General features: G+C 46.6%; 1 long non-coding RNA gene and 1 pseudogene across 1 annotated transcript in view; one reads left to right on the top strand and one right to left on the bottom strand.

Moving 5' to 3' along the window:
* Window positions 1-1,207: 1,207 nt before the first annotated feature.
* On the top strand, window positions 1,208-1,973 carry LOC138847049 (small ribosomal subunit protein eS6 pseudogene; annotated as a pseudogene).
* Window positions 1,974-17,297: 15,324 nt separating this feature from the next.
* The window catches only part of LOC149120297 (uncharacterized), a 34,781-nt gene continuing 33,893 nt past the window's right edge, over window positions 17,298-18,185 (bottom strand). Inside the window, exon 4 of the long non-coding RNA XR_016225698.1 lies at window positions 17,298-17,662. This is a non-coding gene — a long non-coding RNA (uncharacterized LOC149120297). The remainder of the gene's footprint in view (window positions 17,663-18,185) is intronic.

Here is an 18,185-nt window from a genome sequence, read left to right as displayed (position 1 = left end):
CGGATAGGAAGCCTAGGCAGGGCTTAGTGTCATTCCTCCATGAAGAGGGGGAGCGACAATCTATAAATACTCATAAACACACACACACACACACACACACACACACGGCAGTGCCCCTGGAGTCACAGTGTAATAAGACCAGCCTGGAAGAGGCCTCTTCACCCCACTGAATGCTCAGTACAGCACAGCACAGCAGGCTGCCCACTGCTGGCAGGCCCTGCTGCCCTGTGCAGTGCCCACCCGCAGCACAGCAGACCCTGGGCCCTGGGACGATGCTGTCCCTGGTCCAGAGTGACCCTTGCCCAAGATGCCCTTGCCCAGGTGCCCCTGCCTAGCAATGACCCTCACACAGATGCTCTCCTCGCCCAGATGCCTTCTCCCATGATGCCCCCTGGCCCTAAGTGAACCTCACCCAGACTGCCCTTACCCATGATACCCCTGCCCCAGGATTGACCCTTGCCCTTGCCTTGGTGCCTCCACCCAGCAATGCCCCTCACCCAGATGCCCTCCTCACCCAGATGCCATCCCTGAAATTGACCTCACCTGAAGATGACCCTGGCCCAGAAGTGACCCTTGCCCGAAGATGCCCTTGCCTGGAAGCCCCTGCCAGCAATGACCCTCACCCAGATGCCCTTTCCTGAAAATGACTTCGCCTGAAGATGCCCCTGGCCCAGAAATGACCCTAACAGAGGCAGAGAGAAGTCTTCTATCTGCTGGTTCACTCCCCAGTTGGCCATAATGGCTGAAGCAGTGCTGATCCAAAGCAGGAGCCTCTTCCAGGTCTCCCACGTGGGTAAAGGGGCCCAAGGATTTGGGCCATCTTCCACTGCCTTCCCAGGCCACAGCAGAGAGCCGGGTCAGAAGTGGAGTGGCTAGGACTTGAACCTGCACCCTTACGGGATGCCTGCAATGCAGACTGGGGCTTTAACCTGCTGTGCCACAGCACCAGCCCCCACAACAGTATTTTTTCCTTCATACTACCTGAACTCTTAGTGTAGAGTTACCCTTAGGAGTATAAAGTAAACTAAAAATAGATTTTTGTAAAAATTAATGGAAATAGGAGAGGGAGGAGGAAGAAGGGTTGGAGCGTGGGTGGGAGGGAGGGAAGGATGGGGAATATCACTATGTTCCTAGATCTGTATATAGGAAATACATGAAACTTGTATACCTTAAATAAAATTTAGCCTCCGAAGTGGCCAGCTGCTTCAAAATGAAGCTGAATACCTCCTTCCCAGCCACTGGCTGCCAGAAACTCATCCAAGTGGACGATGAACGTAAACTTCGTACTTTCTATGAGAAGTGTATGGCCACAGAAGTTGCTGCCGACACCCTGGGTGAAGAATGGAAGGGTTATGTGGTCCAGATCAGTGGTGGGAATGACAAACAAGGTTTTCCCATGAAGCAAGGTGTCTTGACCCATGGGCGGGTCCACCTTCTGCTGAATAAGGGGCATTCCTGTTACTGACCAAGGAGAACTGGAGAAAGAAAGCTCAAATCAGTTCGGGGCTGCATTGTTGATGCCAGTTTGAGTGTTCTCAACTTGGTCATTGTAAAAAAAAAAGAGAGAGAGAGAGAGAGAGAGAGATATTCCTGGATTGACAGATACCACGGTGCCTCGTCGCCTGGGTCCTAAAAGAGCCAGCAGAATTCATAAGCGTTTCAGTTTCTCTAAAGAAGATGATGTATGCCAGTATGTTGTAAGAAAAGCCCTTAAACAGGGTAAGAAACCTAGGACCAAAGCACCCAAGATTCAGCGTCTAGTTACTCCACGTGTCCTGCGACACAGACGCCGGTGAATTGCTCTGAAGAAACAGTGTACTAAGGAGAACAAAGAGGAGGCTGCAGAATATGCTAAACTCTCAGCCAAGAGAATGGAGGAGGCCAAAGAAAAATGCCAGGAACGGATTGCCGGGAGATGTGGGCTGTCTTCTCTGAGAGCGTCTACTGCTAAATCTGAGTCCAGTCAAAACTAAGGTTTAATAACAACAAATGAATAAGATTGTGTTTCAGACCTCAAAAAATAAAAATAAATACAAATTTTGTTCACCTTTTCAAAAAACCTGATCCACTCATTGTTGGGGAATGGGACAGCCTGGCCAGCTGTGCCCCTCCCGACATGTACAAGCAAAAGAAGTTTAGTGCTGGGCTTTTTCCACCCTGCCCGTTGCTAACCACAAGATCCTGTTTTGACTTTAAGCATCCTGTTACTGCATGTTTCCCACATTTACTAAGTTTTGCTTCTTACTGATTTGGTAACATGTTTTCCGTGAATCATATATAAATAGATGGACGGTGGGAGGGGGATATATAAGAGGGTTGGAGGAGGCGAAGACAGTGGGCGTTCGCGACATGTAACCCGAGTCTGCTAAAAAATAAAGTGGAAGCTGAAAAGCCGATAAACGCGTCTGGTGTCTCCGAGGTCTCGCTGGTGTTAACCTATCCGGAAGGTGCATGCCTGCAACTGGTGCCGTGACTCAGATCGCTGCGACGCGGAAAGAAGGTAAGAAAAAAAAAGTCTATAGACGGGAGTCTAGGGGAAAAAGTCTAGGAATACCGCGGTACAATGGGGAACACACAGTCCACCACGAAAATGCACCTATTGATTAGCCGCCTTTTAAAGGCAACGGGTATGCCTGTAAAGAGTGTAGCTGTGTGCAATTTTACTAGGATACTATATAAAACTTGTCCTTGGTTTGTTGAAGAAGGAGATTTATCACAGGTTTGGTGGAGACGGGTGGGACATGAATTGCGAAATGCTGGAGTCGAGGAGGGAGTGATCCACTTGTGGTATCTGATAGATACTGCCTTACGGTCAGAGGGTGACCAGGTCAGGGAACTCTTAGATGAAGGCTCCAAACTACTGGAGGAGCTCAGCGAAGACTCCCTTGATAGTAGCAAAAAAGGAGACAATATAGAGTAACAAAGGATGGAAGCAAGCGGAGGAGCCCGACCAAAAGCGAAACATCTGCAGACGCTGGAATTGCCTCCACTTTACCCCGAGTTGCCCTTAATGCCCTCCGCTCCTCCTTACGAACTGCCCCCTCATCCTATGTGCTGTTGCTGTTTTGCCGGCAATGCTTCAAGCGAGATGAGGCCCATAGTTTTAGAGTCTGGGCCGGAGAAGCAGACTAGAAGGCAAATACTTGAAAACGAAAGTGCTCGTAATGACGATGAAGCTGCTTTTCTTATAAATACTGGGGAATCAACTCCCCACCCACCGCGGCGCCTGAAACCAAATTGGGAAGAGTTCTTTAACCCCCATCAGATCTTTCCAGTGACCGAAGACCGCCAAGGAAATCGCGGGTGGACTCCGGTCAACTTTACAGCATTAAAAGAGCTGCAAAGCAGTGACTCTCTACGGGCCACATGCTAACTTCACCAAAGCGATCCTAGGAACCTTAGGCACTCAGGGCCTAGTCCCTGAAGATTAGAGAAATGTCTGCAAGGCGGTCCTTTCAGGGGGAGATTATCTCTTATGGTCAGCTGCTTATAGGGAACTAGCTCGTACTCAGGCGGCACAAAACTCAGCTGATGGACAACCTGCCTGGAATGAGGACATGTTAAATGGAGAGGGAGCATTCCATGCAGAAGTGGTGCAAGCTCGGTGTCCCTGGGAGGTATTACAACAAATAAGAGATATAGCCTTGAGGGCCTGGAAGGTAGTGCCAAAAAAAGGGGAAGTTAAACACAGTCTTACTAAGATAATACAAGGACCGACTGAGCCTTATGCAGATTTTATTAACCACCTTTATGAAGCTGCGGGCAATCTGTTTGAGTCTCCTGAAGAGGCCGCACCCTTGCTGAGACGACTGGCATATGAAAATGCTAATAAGACATGTTGCTCCGCGCTAAGGCCTTGGCAACATAAGGACATCCCTACCTTTATGAAAATTTGCAGAGATGTCATGGATGATGTTGCCTCTGGGGCTCATGCTGCTATGGCAATGGCTAAGGCCAATAGAGCGAGTGACCACAAATGTTTCGCTTGCGGCCAGCCTGGACATGTAAAAAAGGAATGTAGACAACATAAGCCCAACAAATGACAGCCAGGATTATGCCCTAAATGTGGGAAAGGTAATCATTGGGCCAGTGATTGTTATTCTAAGACTGATAGAGCAGGAAACCCCATTCTCCAGGAGTCAAAAAATGGGAGAGGGGCCCCACCACACAGGGCCCGAAGCAAAATTGGGTGCACCAGCAATCAAAAAAAGGGGATCAGGAACAGTAAGCTGTTTCGAATTGCGGCCAACAGAGTCTCAAATATTAACTCCAGCTATGGGTCCTCAAATCATTGATGTAGTCCCTACTAAAAATTCTCTTCCCAATACTGGCTTCAGACTAGTGATTGGACGAGCCACCAATTTTCAGCACAGACTCCAAATTCAGCCAGCAATAGTAACTTTCCCCACATGCAAACCTAAAGTTATCGTTCAAGCCACCTTAGGTGCAGCTATCGTAGATAATGACAGACCCTTAGCACAACTACTATGCTGGCAAAATATTAGAGAGCTAAACAAGGAAGTAATTTTGCAGCACTCTCCTTATCATTGGGAAACAGACCACTTTGGCCTCTTGTCATTCAGGGAAAAACAATACAAGGCTTGTTAGATACTGGGGTGATGTAAGTATTATAGACGCAGATGACTGGCCTCCCTCCTGGCCAACACAAGAGTCAGAGAATACACTGGTAGGGTTGGGTACTACCCATGCTCCACCTAGGAGTGCCAGCATCCTCACTTGGACCGACAATGAAGGCCATTCTGGACAGTTCCAACCATATATCTGTAAGCTGCCAGTTACCCTTTGGGGACGAGATGTCCTACAGGAACTAAGACTTACCTTGACTAATGAAAAGAGAAAACAAAAGGATCGCAGGCTGCGTGGAACATCATGACATGAATGGGATATAAAGGTGGAGGCCTGGGAGCTAGGGAACAAGGTATTACAACGCCCATTAGTCCAAAAGGAGAAAAGGACAGGCATGGACTGGGTTCCCAGGAGGGGCCACCACACTGCAGCCAATCCCTATAACTTGGCTCTCCTCTAAGCCAGTGTGGATTTTGCAGTGGCCCCTTACAGAAGAAAAATTGGCTGCTGTAAAAACCTTAGTAGAGGAACAATTAGGGGCAGGACATCTTCAGCCATCTACTTCTCCTTGGAATACTCCTATCTTTGTGATTAAAAAGAAATCAGGTAAATATCACCTACTTCATGATTTAAGAGCTATAAATAAACAAATGCAACCTATGGGGGCCACTCAACCCGGCCTCCCCATTTTAACCATGCTACCTAGAGAATGGAAACTAATAGTAGTTGATATAAAGGATTGTTTTTTCTCTATCCCCCTAGCCAAGGAAGATAGACAACGTTTTGCCTTTACAATTCCCTCTATAAATCATATAGGACCCAATGCTCATTTTGAATGGACAGTATTGCCACAAGGAATGACTAATAGTCCCACATTATGTCAAATATATGTTGCTACCAATTGGGGCAAGTCAGCCCGAGCATGACTTGCCCCAATTGGTAGAGTTGGAAACATACCAGGGGATTCCAGTTCAATCCCATCAAGGTGGCATGTACCAATGCCATCTCACTATTCCAAGTGATCAATTTCAGTTCACAATTGATCATAATGAAAGGACTAAGAGTCAAAGGGAGCACATAAACAAGTCTAGTACCTGCTAACACTAACCGATAGAATAAATAAAGGGGAGAGTGGTCCAACATGGGAAGTGAGATACTCAGCAGACTCATAGAATGGCGGATGTCCTAAATAGCACTCTGGCCTCAGAATCAGCCCTAAAGGCACTCGGATCTGGCTGAAAAGCCCATGAGAGTATTTCAGGCATGGAAAGCCAAGACACTCTGGCAAAAAGATCTCTGTGAGTGAGATCCCAGTGGAAAGAACAGGTCTTCAAAGAGGGAGGTGCCTTTCTCTGAAGGGAGGAGAGAACCTCCACTTTGACTATGACCGTGTCTAAACAAGATAAGAGTCGGAGAACTCAAGGGGCTTCCATAGCCTTGGAAACTCATAACTGGTGCATAGGGAGATTACTGATGCCATAAACAGGAGTGTCAATTGGTAAAGTCAACAACAGGAGTCACTGTGCACTTACTCCTCATGTAGGATCTCTGTCCTTAACGTGCTGTACACTGAGGCTTAATGCTATAACGAGTACTCAAACAGTATATTTCACTTTGTGTTTCTATGGGGGTGCAAACGACTGAAATCTTTACTTAATGTACACTAAACTGATCTTCTGTAAAAAAAAAAAAAAAAAAAAAAAAAAAAAAAAAAGAAAGAAATTATCAATTCCCAACTTGACTCTCACTGGGATTAAACATGACAATAGGTCTGATCTGATTTCATCATCATTTAAAAAAAAAATCATCTATTATTTTTCACTTTATGTTTCTGTGTGGGAGCAAACTGTTGAAATACTTACTTAAGGTATACTAAGCTGATCTTCTGTATATTAAGATAATCGAAAATGAATCTTGATGTGAATGGAAGGGAAGAGGGAGTGGGAAAGGGGAGGGTTGTGGGTGGGAGGGACGGTATGGGGGGGGAAGCCATTGTAACACATGAGTCGTACTTTGGAAATTTATATTCATTAAATAAAAGATAAAAAAAAATATATGTTGCTAAGGCTATTGCACCTGTAAGAAAATTATTTCCACAAATGATAATAGTACACTACATGGGTGATATTCTATTGGCTGCTCTCAACCAGGAAGAATTAGATAAAGCCTTCTTTGCATTAGAGAAATCCCTAAACAATTATAATCTTTTTTTTTGACAGGCAGAGTGGACAGTGAGAGAGAGAGACAGAGAGAAAGGTCTTCCTTTGCCGTTGGTTCACCCTCCAATGGCCGCCGCGGCCAGCGCGCTGCGGCCAGCGCACGGTGCTGATCCGATGGCAGGAGCCAGGAGCCAGGTGCTTTTTTTCCTGGTCTCCCATGGGGTGCAGGGCCCAAGCACCTGGGCCATCCTCCACTGCACTCCCTGGCCACAGCAGAGGGCTGGCCTGGAAGAGGGGCAACCGGGACAGAATCCGGCGCCCCAACCGGGACTAGAACCCGGTGTGCCGGTGCCGCTAGGCAGAGGATTAGCCTAGTGAGCCGCGGCGCCGGCCTTAACAATTATAATCTTATCTTATCCCCTGAAAAGATTCAACGAGTTCTTGCAGTACAATATTTAGGACTACCTAGTATCTGCTAACACTAACCGATAGAATAAATAAAGGGGAGAGTGATCCAACATGGGAAGTGCGATACTCAGCAGACTCATAGAATGGCGGATGTCCTAAATAGCACTCTGGCCTCAGAATCAGCCCTAAAGGCACTCGGATCTGGCTGAAAAGCCCATGAGAGTATTTCAGGCATGGAAAGCCAAGACACTCTGGCAAAAAGATCTCTGTGAGTGAGATCCCAGTGGAAAGAACAGGTCTTCAAAGAGGGAGGTGCCTTTCTCTGAAGGGAGGAGAGAACCTCCACTTTGACTATGACCGTGTCTAAACAAGATAAGAGTCGGAGAACTCAAGGGGCTTCCATAGCCTTGGAAACTCATGACTGGTGCATAGGGAGATTACTGATGCCATAAACAGGAGTGTCAATTGGTAAAGTCAACAACAGGAGTCACTGTGCACTTACTCCTCATGTAGGATCTCTGTCCTTAATGTGCTGTACACTGAGGCTTAATGCTATAACGAGTACTCAAACAGTATATTTCACTTTGTGTTTCTATGGGGGTGCAAACGATTGAAATCTTTACTTAATGTACACTAAACTGATCGTCTGTAAAAAAAAAAAAAAGAAATTATCAATTCCCAACTTGACTCTCACTGGGATTAAACATGACAATAGGTCTGATCTGATTTCATCATCATTTAAAAAAAATCATCTATTATTTTTCACTTTACGTTTCTGTGTGGGAGCAAACTGTTGAAATCCTTACTTAAGGTATACTAAGCTGATCCTCTGTATATTAAGATAATTGAAAATGAATCTTGATGTGAATGGAAGGGGAGAGGGAGTGGGAAAGGGGAGGGTTGTTGGTGGGAGGGACGGTATGGGGGGGAAGCCATTGTAACCCATGAGTCGTACTTTGGAAATTTATATTCATTAAATAAAAGATAAAAAAAAAAGAAAAAAAATATTTAGGACTACGGATTACCCCTACCACAGTAAAGCCTCTTGATTTTAATATCTCCACTCATCATGTTAAAACCTTAAATGACTTACAGAAATTGTGTGGAAATTTAAACTGGATTCGGCCTTATTGTAAAATGACTACTGAAGAAATGCACCCTTTGTTCTGACTTCTGGAAGGTGATGCATGCCTAAATTCACCCAGACAACTTACAAAGGAGGCAAAACCAGTATTAAAAATTTTTGAACAGCACCTTAAGAGCACCGCTATGCAGTGGTGTGACCCCCACTATGCCCTTAAGTATTTTGTTGTTCATACAAAGTCATTATCCCTATGTTTTACTCTGGCAAGAAGGACCGTTGTTGTCTATATACCCACATAACCATATGCCCAGATCTATTACCTCCTATGTGGAGGCTATGGGAAATTTAGTTTTACAAGCCATCCACTGAGTCGTAGAAATTGCAGGGAGAAGACCACAGTCCTGCATTCTTCCATTAGAGTCTGTAGTCATTCAGGAGTGGGCTAAGGAAACTTGGCAATGGTCCCACATCACCATCACCCTTGACATAAGTGTAGATAACCATTATCCCAATCATCCCTTTATTAGATTTTGCAACACGGTACCCTTACACTATTTTAAAAGAGTTTATTCTAATCCCATTCCCAAAGCACCCATAGCTTTTACTGATGGAGCAAAAGGAGGTACTGGGGTGGCTATTTTACAAGGTCAGGTGCATCATGCAGTTACTGCGTCTCCCTCACCTCAACATGCAGAGCTAGCTGTAGTGGCTAAGTTATTAAATATGGTTGAGGGTCCTCTTAATATCGTTTCTGATAGCTTATATGTTGTTAATGCTGTTAAGAGGCTAGGCTCCCCTTCGTTAATATCCAAAAGTTCTACAGTGTTTCCTTATTTTGAGCTTGTTCAGCACGCTTTATTTAGGAGATCAGATCCCATTTTTATCACCCATATTAGAGCACATACCTCTCTGCCAGGTCCTCTCACCGCGGGAAACGCCCTTGCCGATCAACATTGCCGCTTCCTTTTAGCTTGCACTGCCATGGAACAGGCAATGGAATATCACAAACTTTGGCATGTTAATAGTAAGACCTTAAGTATGAGGTTTAATATCCCTATTCATAAAGCTAAATCTATTGTCCAAAATTGTGAAAAATGTGTTATTCATCAGCCTGTTACTATGCCCACTGGAGCTAATCCCCGGGGCCTTTATCCATGTCACATTTGGCAAATGGATGTAACGCATATCCCTGCCTTTGGCAAGCTATCCTGTGTCCATGTTATGGTGCATACTTACTCAGGAGTAGTTATGGCTACCGCCGCCGCCAAAGAGTCTGCCTCCCATGTAATGCAACATATGTTACAATGTTTTGCTTCTTGGGGAATTCCTAATATAATAAAAACTGATAATGGACCTGCTTATACTTCTAAGGCTTTTGCTGAGTTTTTAGCAACTTTTCATATCTCTCATTTAACCGGCATCCCATATAACCCTACTGGACAAGCCATTGTGGAACGCACTAATCTGTATCTGAAAAATTTTATATTAAAACAAAAAGGGGGAATAGGGGCACTATCCCATTCCCCTAAAGACATTCTCAACCTCGCCTTACTTACCATAAATTTTTTAAATAAAAAAGATGATGGTCTCCCCCCGGCAGAACGTTATGTAATCTCGGAACAGACCCCCAGTAGTTATAAACCCCATGAACTGACAGAAGCTCAGCCACCCGTTAGAAAAATGATTATGTGGAAAGACCCACAAGATAACAAATGGAAAGGCCCATACCCATTAATAAGAAGGGTACGAGGCGCTGTTTGTTTTCTCCCACAGGAAGAAAAAAATCCAACATGGACTCCAGAAAGACGGACAAGAACAATAGAGTGGCAAGATGATCGTGATCCCAATCCTACTAATAATGACGCCACTGTCACCGACGATGGCCAAGCTGGATGAGTATTGGGGTCTCTTGAGAGCCCTACCTCTCCTTCTACCTGTTTCTAATTCTTCTAACCTTCTGCCAGTTGTGTATTTGCATAACTCTACCATAGGTGAAAGATTCGGAGTGCCTTACAACAGTCTTGTCAATTCTTCCCATCAGGGCCAGGTTAACTTACCCATCCACCTTTCGGGAGCGCTATGCTTCCATAAGCCTAAGTTTGGTGCAGATCTTTGTGGTTATAATTATACCGGCTTTCCTACACCATGTATTAATTTGGCCACTTATTCCATGGGAGATGTTATCAACTGGAATGAGTCAGGTAGTTCTTATACAGCCAATATTACAGGGGAACTTATAGCCTTTCGATCTGAGTCGCTACCTCTCAGGTGCCAGGAGTGTCACAGACCATTTGCTCCTTACCCTCCTACCAATCCACTTCCTTCTTGCACTTCTCAGGCACCCCCAATTCTCCAGATGCCTGTCCACCTCTGATCGATTCCCTGTTGCTCCTTAATGTTAATTTCTTTGCACTTTCTTGATTTGCCTTTTTTTTTGACAGGCAGAGAGTGGACAGTGAGAGAGAGAGACAGAGAGAAAGGTCTTCCTTTTGCCGTTGGTTCACCCTCCAATGGCTGCCGCGGCCAGCACGCTGTGGCCGGCGCACCGCGCTGATCCAAAGGCAGGAGCCAGGTGCTTCTCCTGGTCTCCCATGGGGTGCAGGGCCCAAGCACGTGGGCCATCCTCCACTGCACTCCCTGGCCACAGCAGAGAGCTGGCCTGGAAGAGGGGCCACCGGGACAAAATCCGGCGCCCTGTCCGGGACTAGAACCCGGTGTGCCGGCGCTGCAAGGTGGAGGATTAGCCTAGTGAGCTGTGGCACTGGCTATGATTTGCCTTTTCATCACCCAATGAAACCCATGTATCATCCCCTGTTTGCCTTCAGCATCCCTTCTTTTGGTGTCGCTGTAATGCTACTAATAATACTTGCACTACAGGAGTTATTTCCTCATGTGTTAAAGTAAATTTAAATGAAGCGGAAATATTGGTGGTTGTGCGGATTCCCATTTGGATTCCTGTACCAGTTGCGGTGTCTGAGAAGGACTTCTCAATGGCTATTTGACACAGGAGAGACTTTGGGGTCACCGCAGTTGTCATTACCGTAATTGCGGCGTTATCAGCTGGTGTGGCCACTATTGGCATGGCCGTGAGCCAAACCTCCACACTGTCCACACTTGATAGCATCACAAGATCTACCGCCCAGGCACTTGATGATATACTGCTATTCAGCTGTTAACTCAATGAACGGATTTATTGCAAGATCAGGCCTGGCTGGCATACCCTGTGTTATTCGATCTACTGCAGTTTGTGTTACCGCCTACCCCTACAACCACTTTTCATTTGCCGCTAATCAGTCCCATCTTTTGGGTAGCATGTTAAATGGTAGTTGGAATCCAATTAAACAATGGGCCGCTATTATAGGGTTGGCTCTTGTTGTGCTTATAACAGGATCAATTATTGTTCGGATCTCGCAAGGGCTGTTCAGGCGTCAGCGTAATATGCAAATGGTGGTTAAATAAGCCATGCTAACATTCAATAACCAGTACCCCATGCAAAATAGACAGATTCAGGTGTGGCTGAATCTGCTGGACCAGTAGTCAAAGATGGGTAAGTTCTGAGAGGTCTTCAAGGCAACCTAAGACAGGGCATGAACGCTCCCTCCACACCTCATGTTCATGTGCCAATGACGGATAAGCCCGATAGATGCTGTTGGTCACCTAAGACAGGCACAGTACCACTCCATTTTGCAAAGAAATAAGGGGGAGATGTCGGGGAATGGGACAGCCTGGCCAGCTGTGCCCCTCCCGACATGTACAAGCACAAGAAGTTTAGTGCTGGGCTTTTTCCACCCTGCCCGTTGCTAACCGCAAGATCCTGTTTTGACTTTAAGCATCCTGTTATTGCATGTTTCCCACATTTACTAAGTTTTGTTTCTTGCTGATTTGGTAACATGTTTTCCGTGAATCATATATAAACAGGTGGACGGTGGGAGGGGGATATATAAGAGGGTTGGAGGAGGCAAAGACAGCGGGCGTTCGCGACATGTAACCCGAGTCTGCTAAAAAATAAAGTGGAAGCTGAAAAGCCGATAAACGCGTCTGGTGTCTCTGAGGTCTCGCCGGCGTTAACCTATCCGGAAGGTGCACGCCTGCAACTCATCTTTTTAAAAAAATTTTATTTCATGTTTCAGTTCTGATATTATTTCTGTCTTCTAACTCTGGGATTTTCTTGCTTTTTGCGGTCCTTGAGGTGCATTGTTGTGTTTGTTGCATTTCCATTTCTTAGGCCATCCTCTGCTGCTTTCCCAGGTGCATCAGCAGGGAGCTGGATCAAAAGTGCAGCAGCTGGGATTTGAACTGGCACCCATATGGGATGCCGGTGCTGCAGGCAGAGGCTTAACTTGCTACACCATGGTACTGGCCCCTCAAATCCATTTTTCAAAGTTCATTCTGATGTGTCCTGACCTCCACTGCTGCCTGGAGGTGCTCACAGCCTGAGCCCTGAGGGGCCGTGTGGCATCCTGGCCAGCCTCGAGCACCCTTGGTGCAGCTTTGGCTCACAGCTAGTTAAATGCCCTTGAACTTGTCCCCCATGTACACAAAAATTATCTAGGGGCTGGTGTTTGTGATGTAGCAGGTAATGCTGCTGCCTGTAATGCCAGCATCCCATATCGGCACCAGTTCAAGTCCTGGCTGCTCCACTTCCAGTCCAGCTCCTTGCTAATGCACCTGGGAAATTAGTGGAGGATGGCACAAGTGTTTGGGCCCCTGCAGCCATGTGAGATCTGGAAGAAGCTCCTGGCTCCTGGCTCTTGACTTTGGTCAGGGCCAGCTTCAGCCATGAGGCCATTTGGGTAGTGACCCAGTGGATAGAAGATCTGCCTCTCTCCCCCTCTCTCCCTGTAACTCTGCCTTTCAAATAAATAAAAATAAATCTCTAAAAGATTATCAAAAATATGTTGATACTGAGATCACATACAGCATCCTAAATATATAGCCCCTTAGTCTGAGTCGATGCCACCTACAATAGCATACACAAATTCTGCTCCTGTGTGCCTTGGTCCAATACTGCTTTTCTTGTTATTGATAACATAGTCATGCCTTGTGTGCACAAACTTGCCTGTGTATAATTAATTTTATGTAATTCCCTCTAAGTGTTGTAGGAGTAAAAGGTGGATTCCTGGGGCAGCAATAAGTCACCTCTTGGTGTCTACATCCCACATAGGATTTCCTGGGTTTACATCTGGTCCAGTCCTGATTTCAGCTTCCTCCTGATGTGCACTGTGGGAGACAACAAGTCTCACAAGGGCCCAAAACACAGCCCACAGTTCTTTGTGGGCTCCAGTGTTGGAGTGTGGGTGGGCGTGGATGATACGGGACTTTGCTTGTCATGGAATGGGAGCTGGAAACACATCTGCTTAGAAGCTGACAACCAAGGCACAGAGATGAGTCTGAATCCCATTGTTTCAAGCATGTGGGGGCAAAACCCCCAAGCTACTTCTTGGAATCTGTGCCACCACTAGGAGAAGTACTAGGCTAAGACTGCCGGGGGGTGTGTTTGGGAATTTGTAATTTGCCGGAGGATACAGACATGCAGGCAGTTTACAATAGACCCTTTCCGGGTCATATTCAGGAGTGGGAGATGATTTCCCTCAGATGAGAGTGTGAGTTTTCTACATGAGTGCAGATTTGTGTTAGCCAATATAGTATATCTTCTCCTAGACAAGCCCTTGTTCACCCCTCACACATACTGCTCTGCACAAAGGTGCCTTGCCCAAGAACTCCTCTTCACTATTCCTCCCTGTGAGAAGTAAACACTTGGTGCATTTTCAAAGTAAGAATGGTAGATTCCGTGCACCTGAGTTTTTAGGGACCCAGGAAGGTTGTGGCCAAACAGCTGAAGCAAATGCCAGGAAGATTGTCACGCTGTTGTTACTCAGCCAATGAGGAACTGGGGGAGGGATCTGCTTGCTAGGAAATAAATAGCTTTCTGGAACCTGCTCCCAGTGTGCTGGCACAAAGCGTTGCAAGATCGGAAGTTGGGTCTCGCTCTTCTTGCACTCACTGAGTCGAGTCCATCGCTTGAGTGAATGAGTGAGGCTGTTTCTCACACAGACCAAGCTTTAGGAATCATCTTTCAGCCAATGGAGGGCTGCCCGTGGTGTGTGTGTGTGTTCCCCGAGAGGCAAACATGCGTGGTCTTGCCTTCATTATGTGCCTGTGGTTTCCTGGGCTGTCCTGAGCTTCAAAGACCCCCAGGGATGAGAGAAGGCAGGGACCGCAGTTTCCTTGCCATGAAAGCATACATTTTGCCCACATGAGAGGGTTGTTTGGAGAAGGCTGCACATCTAGCAGCTAGCAGAGCTGCTTCCTGAGTTCAGGAAACTTCGCCCTGGTTGCAGTGCTGGTCACAATGGGGTGAGGGTGAGGGACTGAGCTAGAGCTCAGGGCTCCGCTTCAGGGGGCTGTGCTTAGTCTGAAGTTTTACTCTTTCTGCTGATGCCTTTTTTATGTATTTGAAAGAGTTACACAGAGAAGGAGAGGCAGAGAGAGGCAGAGAGAGAGAGGCAGAGAGAGAGGCAGAGACAGACAGAGAGGCAGAGACAGAGAGGGAGATGTCAGTCTTCCATCCGCTGGTTCACTCCCCAGTTGGCCATAATGGCCAGAACTGTGCTGATCTGAAGCCAGGAGTTGGGAGCTTCTTCTGAGTCTCCCATGCAGATACAGGGGCCCAAGGACTTGGGCCAGCTTCTACTGCTTTCCCAGGCCTTAGCAGAGAGATGGATCGGAAGTGGAGCAGCTGGGTCTTGAACTGGCACCCATATGGGATGCTGGCACTGCAGGTGGCAGCTTTACCTGCTATGCCACAGTGCTGTTCATCCTTATGACATTGTTGTGCTTTTTTTTGAAGATTTATTTATTTGAAAGTCAGAGTTTTACAAACACACACACACACACACACACACACACAGGTCTTCCATCCACAATTGGCCGCAACGGCTGGAGCTGTGTCGATCCTGAAGCCAGGAGCTTCCTCCAGGACTTGGGCCATCTTCCTCTGCTTTCCCAGGCCATAGCAGAGAGCTGGATCAGAAGTGGAGCAGCCGGGTCTTGAACCAGTGCCAATAGGGATGCTGGCCCTTCAGGCCAGGGCATTAAGCCGCTGCAGCACAGCACCAGCCCTGTCTTGTCTTCTGATTCCTGGTGTTTCCAAACTCTCCATCTTCCTGTCCTCCAGTGAGCCCCTCCCCTTGCCTGTCTTTTTCACCCCTTCTCCCCTCCAGCCCTTCCTCCTCCTGTCTGCCTATGCATATCAACTGTTATGGCTGTGAATGCAAAGGCCTGCCTTACTCCTGGTGTTTCATTTCATGTTTGATCCTAGTATGAAAGGTGATTTTATGTAATGACTGAACGGGGCCACCAAGTGCCCACACATTTGGCCAGGCATAAATTTGATGTTTCTGTGTGGGTACTTCTGGCTAGGTTTAACATCTGTAGACTTTGTCAGGGAAATCGCCCTTCCTGGTGAGGTTTGAGTGGAGCAAAAGGGCTACTCAGTCCGTGAGCAGGAGCGGACCCTCCTACCTTAGTGCCTTAGATAACTGACTAATACTCTGATAGTGTCCTAGAATTGAATGAATGGCTCTCCTGGGTCTCCAGATGGGGACATGGACATGTTGGTCCCTGGGATCCTCCCCAAATGACTCAGGAGTGTCAGTAGCTGTATAATGCATCTTTCTTTGCCAATACAGGCAAATGCCAGATACATAGAGGGATGAATGGATGGTTAAATAGATTCAACAGATGCAAACATGGAGATTTCTGCATTCTGTTGTTTCTACTTACATTGGCATTTCTGGTTAATTTCCACAGAAATCTTGAGGATCTGAATTATGCTAAGGTGTCAGGCAGTGTGGTTTTGTAAAGATGAAAGAAATGGCAGTGTACCCTGAATGCACAAGCTTGGTGGGTAGATAAAGCAAACTCGCCTAAGAAGACAAAGAACAAATCAAAGTAGAGCACAGGGAGATACTTTGTCTCGCAGAACAGGAGCACAGTTGAAATGTGTGCCTGTGTAATCCGCAATGAGGCCAATTGTGGTCAGAATAAAATTAACTCACCTGTTTCGGGGATCGGTAGGAGCAGTAAGACACCCTGGTTTTTCCTTAGATGAGCTGATTCCTCCATGTTGACTGTCCATCAGCCACACCTGGGTAGACCCCTGAGCTATGATGACCCGAAGATCTCAACACGTTTCCGCCTTGCCTGAGCCTGTGAGTCTGGCCAGGCATTAGATTCCCTCCTTGCAAAATGCCCTGCACAGTGCTGAAATAGTTTGTCCAAGCTCTCTGTCTGATGGCTGAACTGCTAGTGGTGATGTACTAGTGTGTTCTCATCCCAGATTAGATCCATGGTCACAGCTTCATTGAGATACTCTTGGAATGGAGGAGCTAAATTGTTCATGCTCCCCTGGGACCTGTCTAACCAAATCTAGTTGCAAATGATACAGTAGCTTCTCTGGGGAAGGAAGATTGTTTCTTTGGTTTCTAGGAATAATCTATTGTTACACCTAGAAGAAGAGTCTTTGGGTGGAATCCAAAACTCCCCAGGCAGCTGTCTGGTGAGTGGCACACAGGGAGGTGCACAATGTACCATAGTGATTCTTTTTTATGATTTATTTTATTTATTTGAAATAGGTAGAGACAGAGAGGTCTTCATCCACTGTCTTACCCCCAGATGGCCACAATGGCCAGAGCTGTGCTGATCTGAAGCCAGGAACCAGGAGCTTCCTTTGTGTCAGGATCTCCCCCTTCGGGAACTGGCCAGGTTACCATGAAGGAAGAGTCGAGGAGACTGAGGAAGGTCAAGCTATACATACTTTATTGATACTCTAGGCGACTAGGAGGAGAGATCGCTCAAGCCTACTCCTGTGGACATTAGGCAGTACGGACCAGGAGCTTCTCCCCGCGGGCACTAGGCACTACTGACCGGGGAGAGAGGCTGAGCAACCTCTGGTTTACAGCAGCTGAGGGTCCCTTTATATAGTTTCTAGAAGCTAGCCCCGCCCACATTCCCACCCCACAGGGTCCCATCATCAAGGCAATGACAGTTTGTGGTTAGGCCCTCTAGGCCATCCGTTTTCAAATCTTACCAGCTAGGGTGGCTACTATTCTACTTTTCCTTCAAGCTGGGCGCGACTGCGACTGCGGCTGCACAGTTACTTTCTTTCAAAGGGTGCTACAGTTACTTTGTTTCAAACGGTGCTACAATTACTTTCTCCATGAATGGTTCCCTAACAGTCCTCCCTTTTCTTTTCTTTAAATGCGCTCGTAGTCCTGCAAAGCCCATTGAGCAGCTGGGCCAAGGGGATGAACATTCTTGAGCATATTCCGGATTGATTTCCAGATTCGGGATCTTCCTTTTCCTCTTCTATTTCTGGCGGGCTGGGTTCCTTTCGGAGGGCTAGGTATCCCTTCATAAAATTCTGTCCAATTGAGAAGAGGTGCTGTAAGGTAGGCAAGCATACAAGAACCATACAGAATATTGCTTCTATTTTAAATCATTTCCAGGATGGGAGCCAAGAGGAAACTGTGTCAGTCAGAGTATTTATTGTCTGTTCCACTGTTCTGACTTGACCTATCTTAAATGCCGCTATATGTTGAAGCTGTATTATCTGTAGAGCGCTCTCAGTAATGTTAGCCTCAAGATGAGCTGTTGCGTTTACCCACTCTAGCCAGGTAGAATGGTTGTGTTTGAACATATCAGCTAGTTGCGTTGCATTAGGAATGGATAGATTGTTCCATGGAATGGTGGTAATGCAAACTCTTCCAATTGCTTCACACTTGAGTTCTCTTTCCAAAGCTAGTATAGTAATTATCTGTTCTATTTGTACCATGCGTGCTTCGAGCATCTGGAGCCCCATAGCATGCGTCTTAAGCAGTGCTGACTGGTCACCTAGCTGAGCCTGCTGCTCCTGAATTACCTTCAGGAGGGATTCCAAAGCATCT

The sequence above is a fragment of the Oryctolagus cuniculus genome, chromosome 19 (assembly GCF_051225735.1).
Source record: "Oryctolagus cuniculus isolate XC-2025 breed Fujian yellow rabbit chromosome 19, ASM5122573v1, whole genome shotgun sequence".
NCBI classification, from domain to species: Eukaryota; Metazoa; Chordata; class Mammalia; order Lagomorpha; family Leporidae; genus Oryctolagus; species Oryctolagus cuniculus.
The sequence above is the reverse complement of the archived record's forward strand: the minus strand, read 5'-3'. Positions and strand labels throughout refer to the sequence as shown.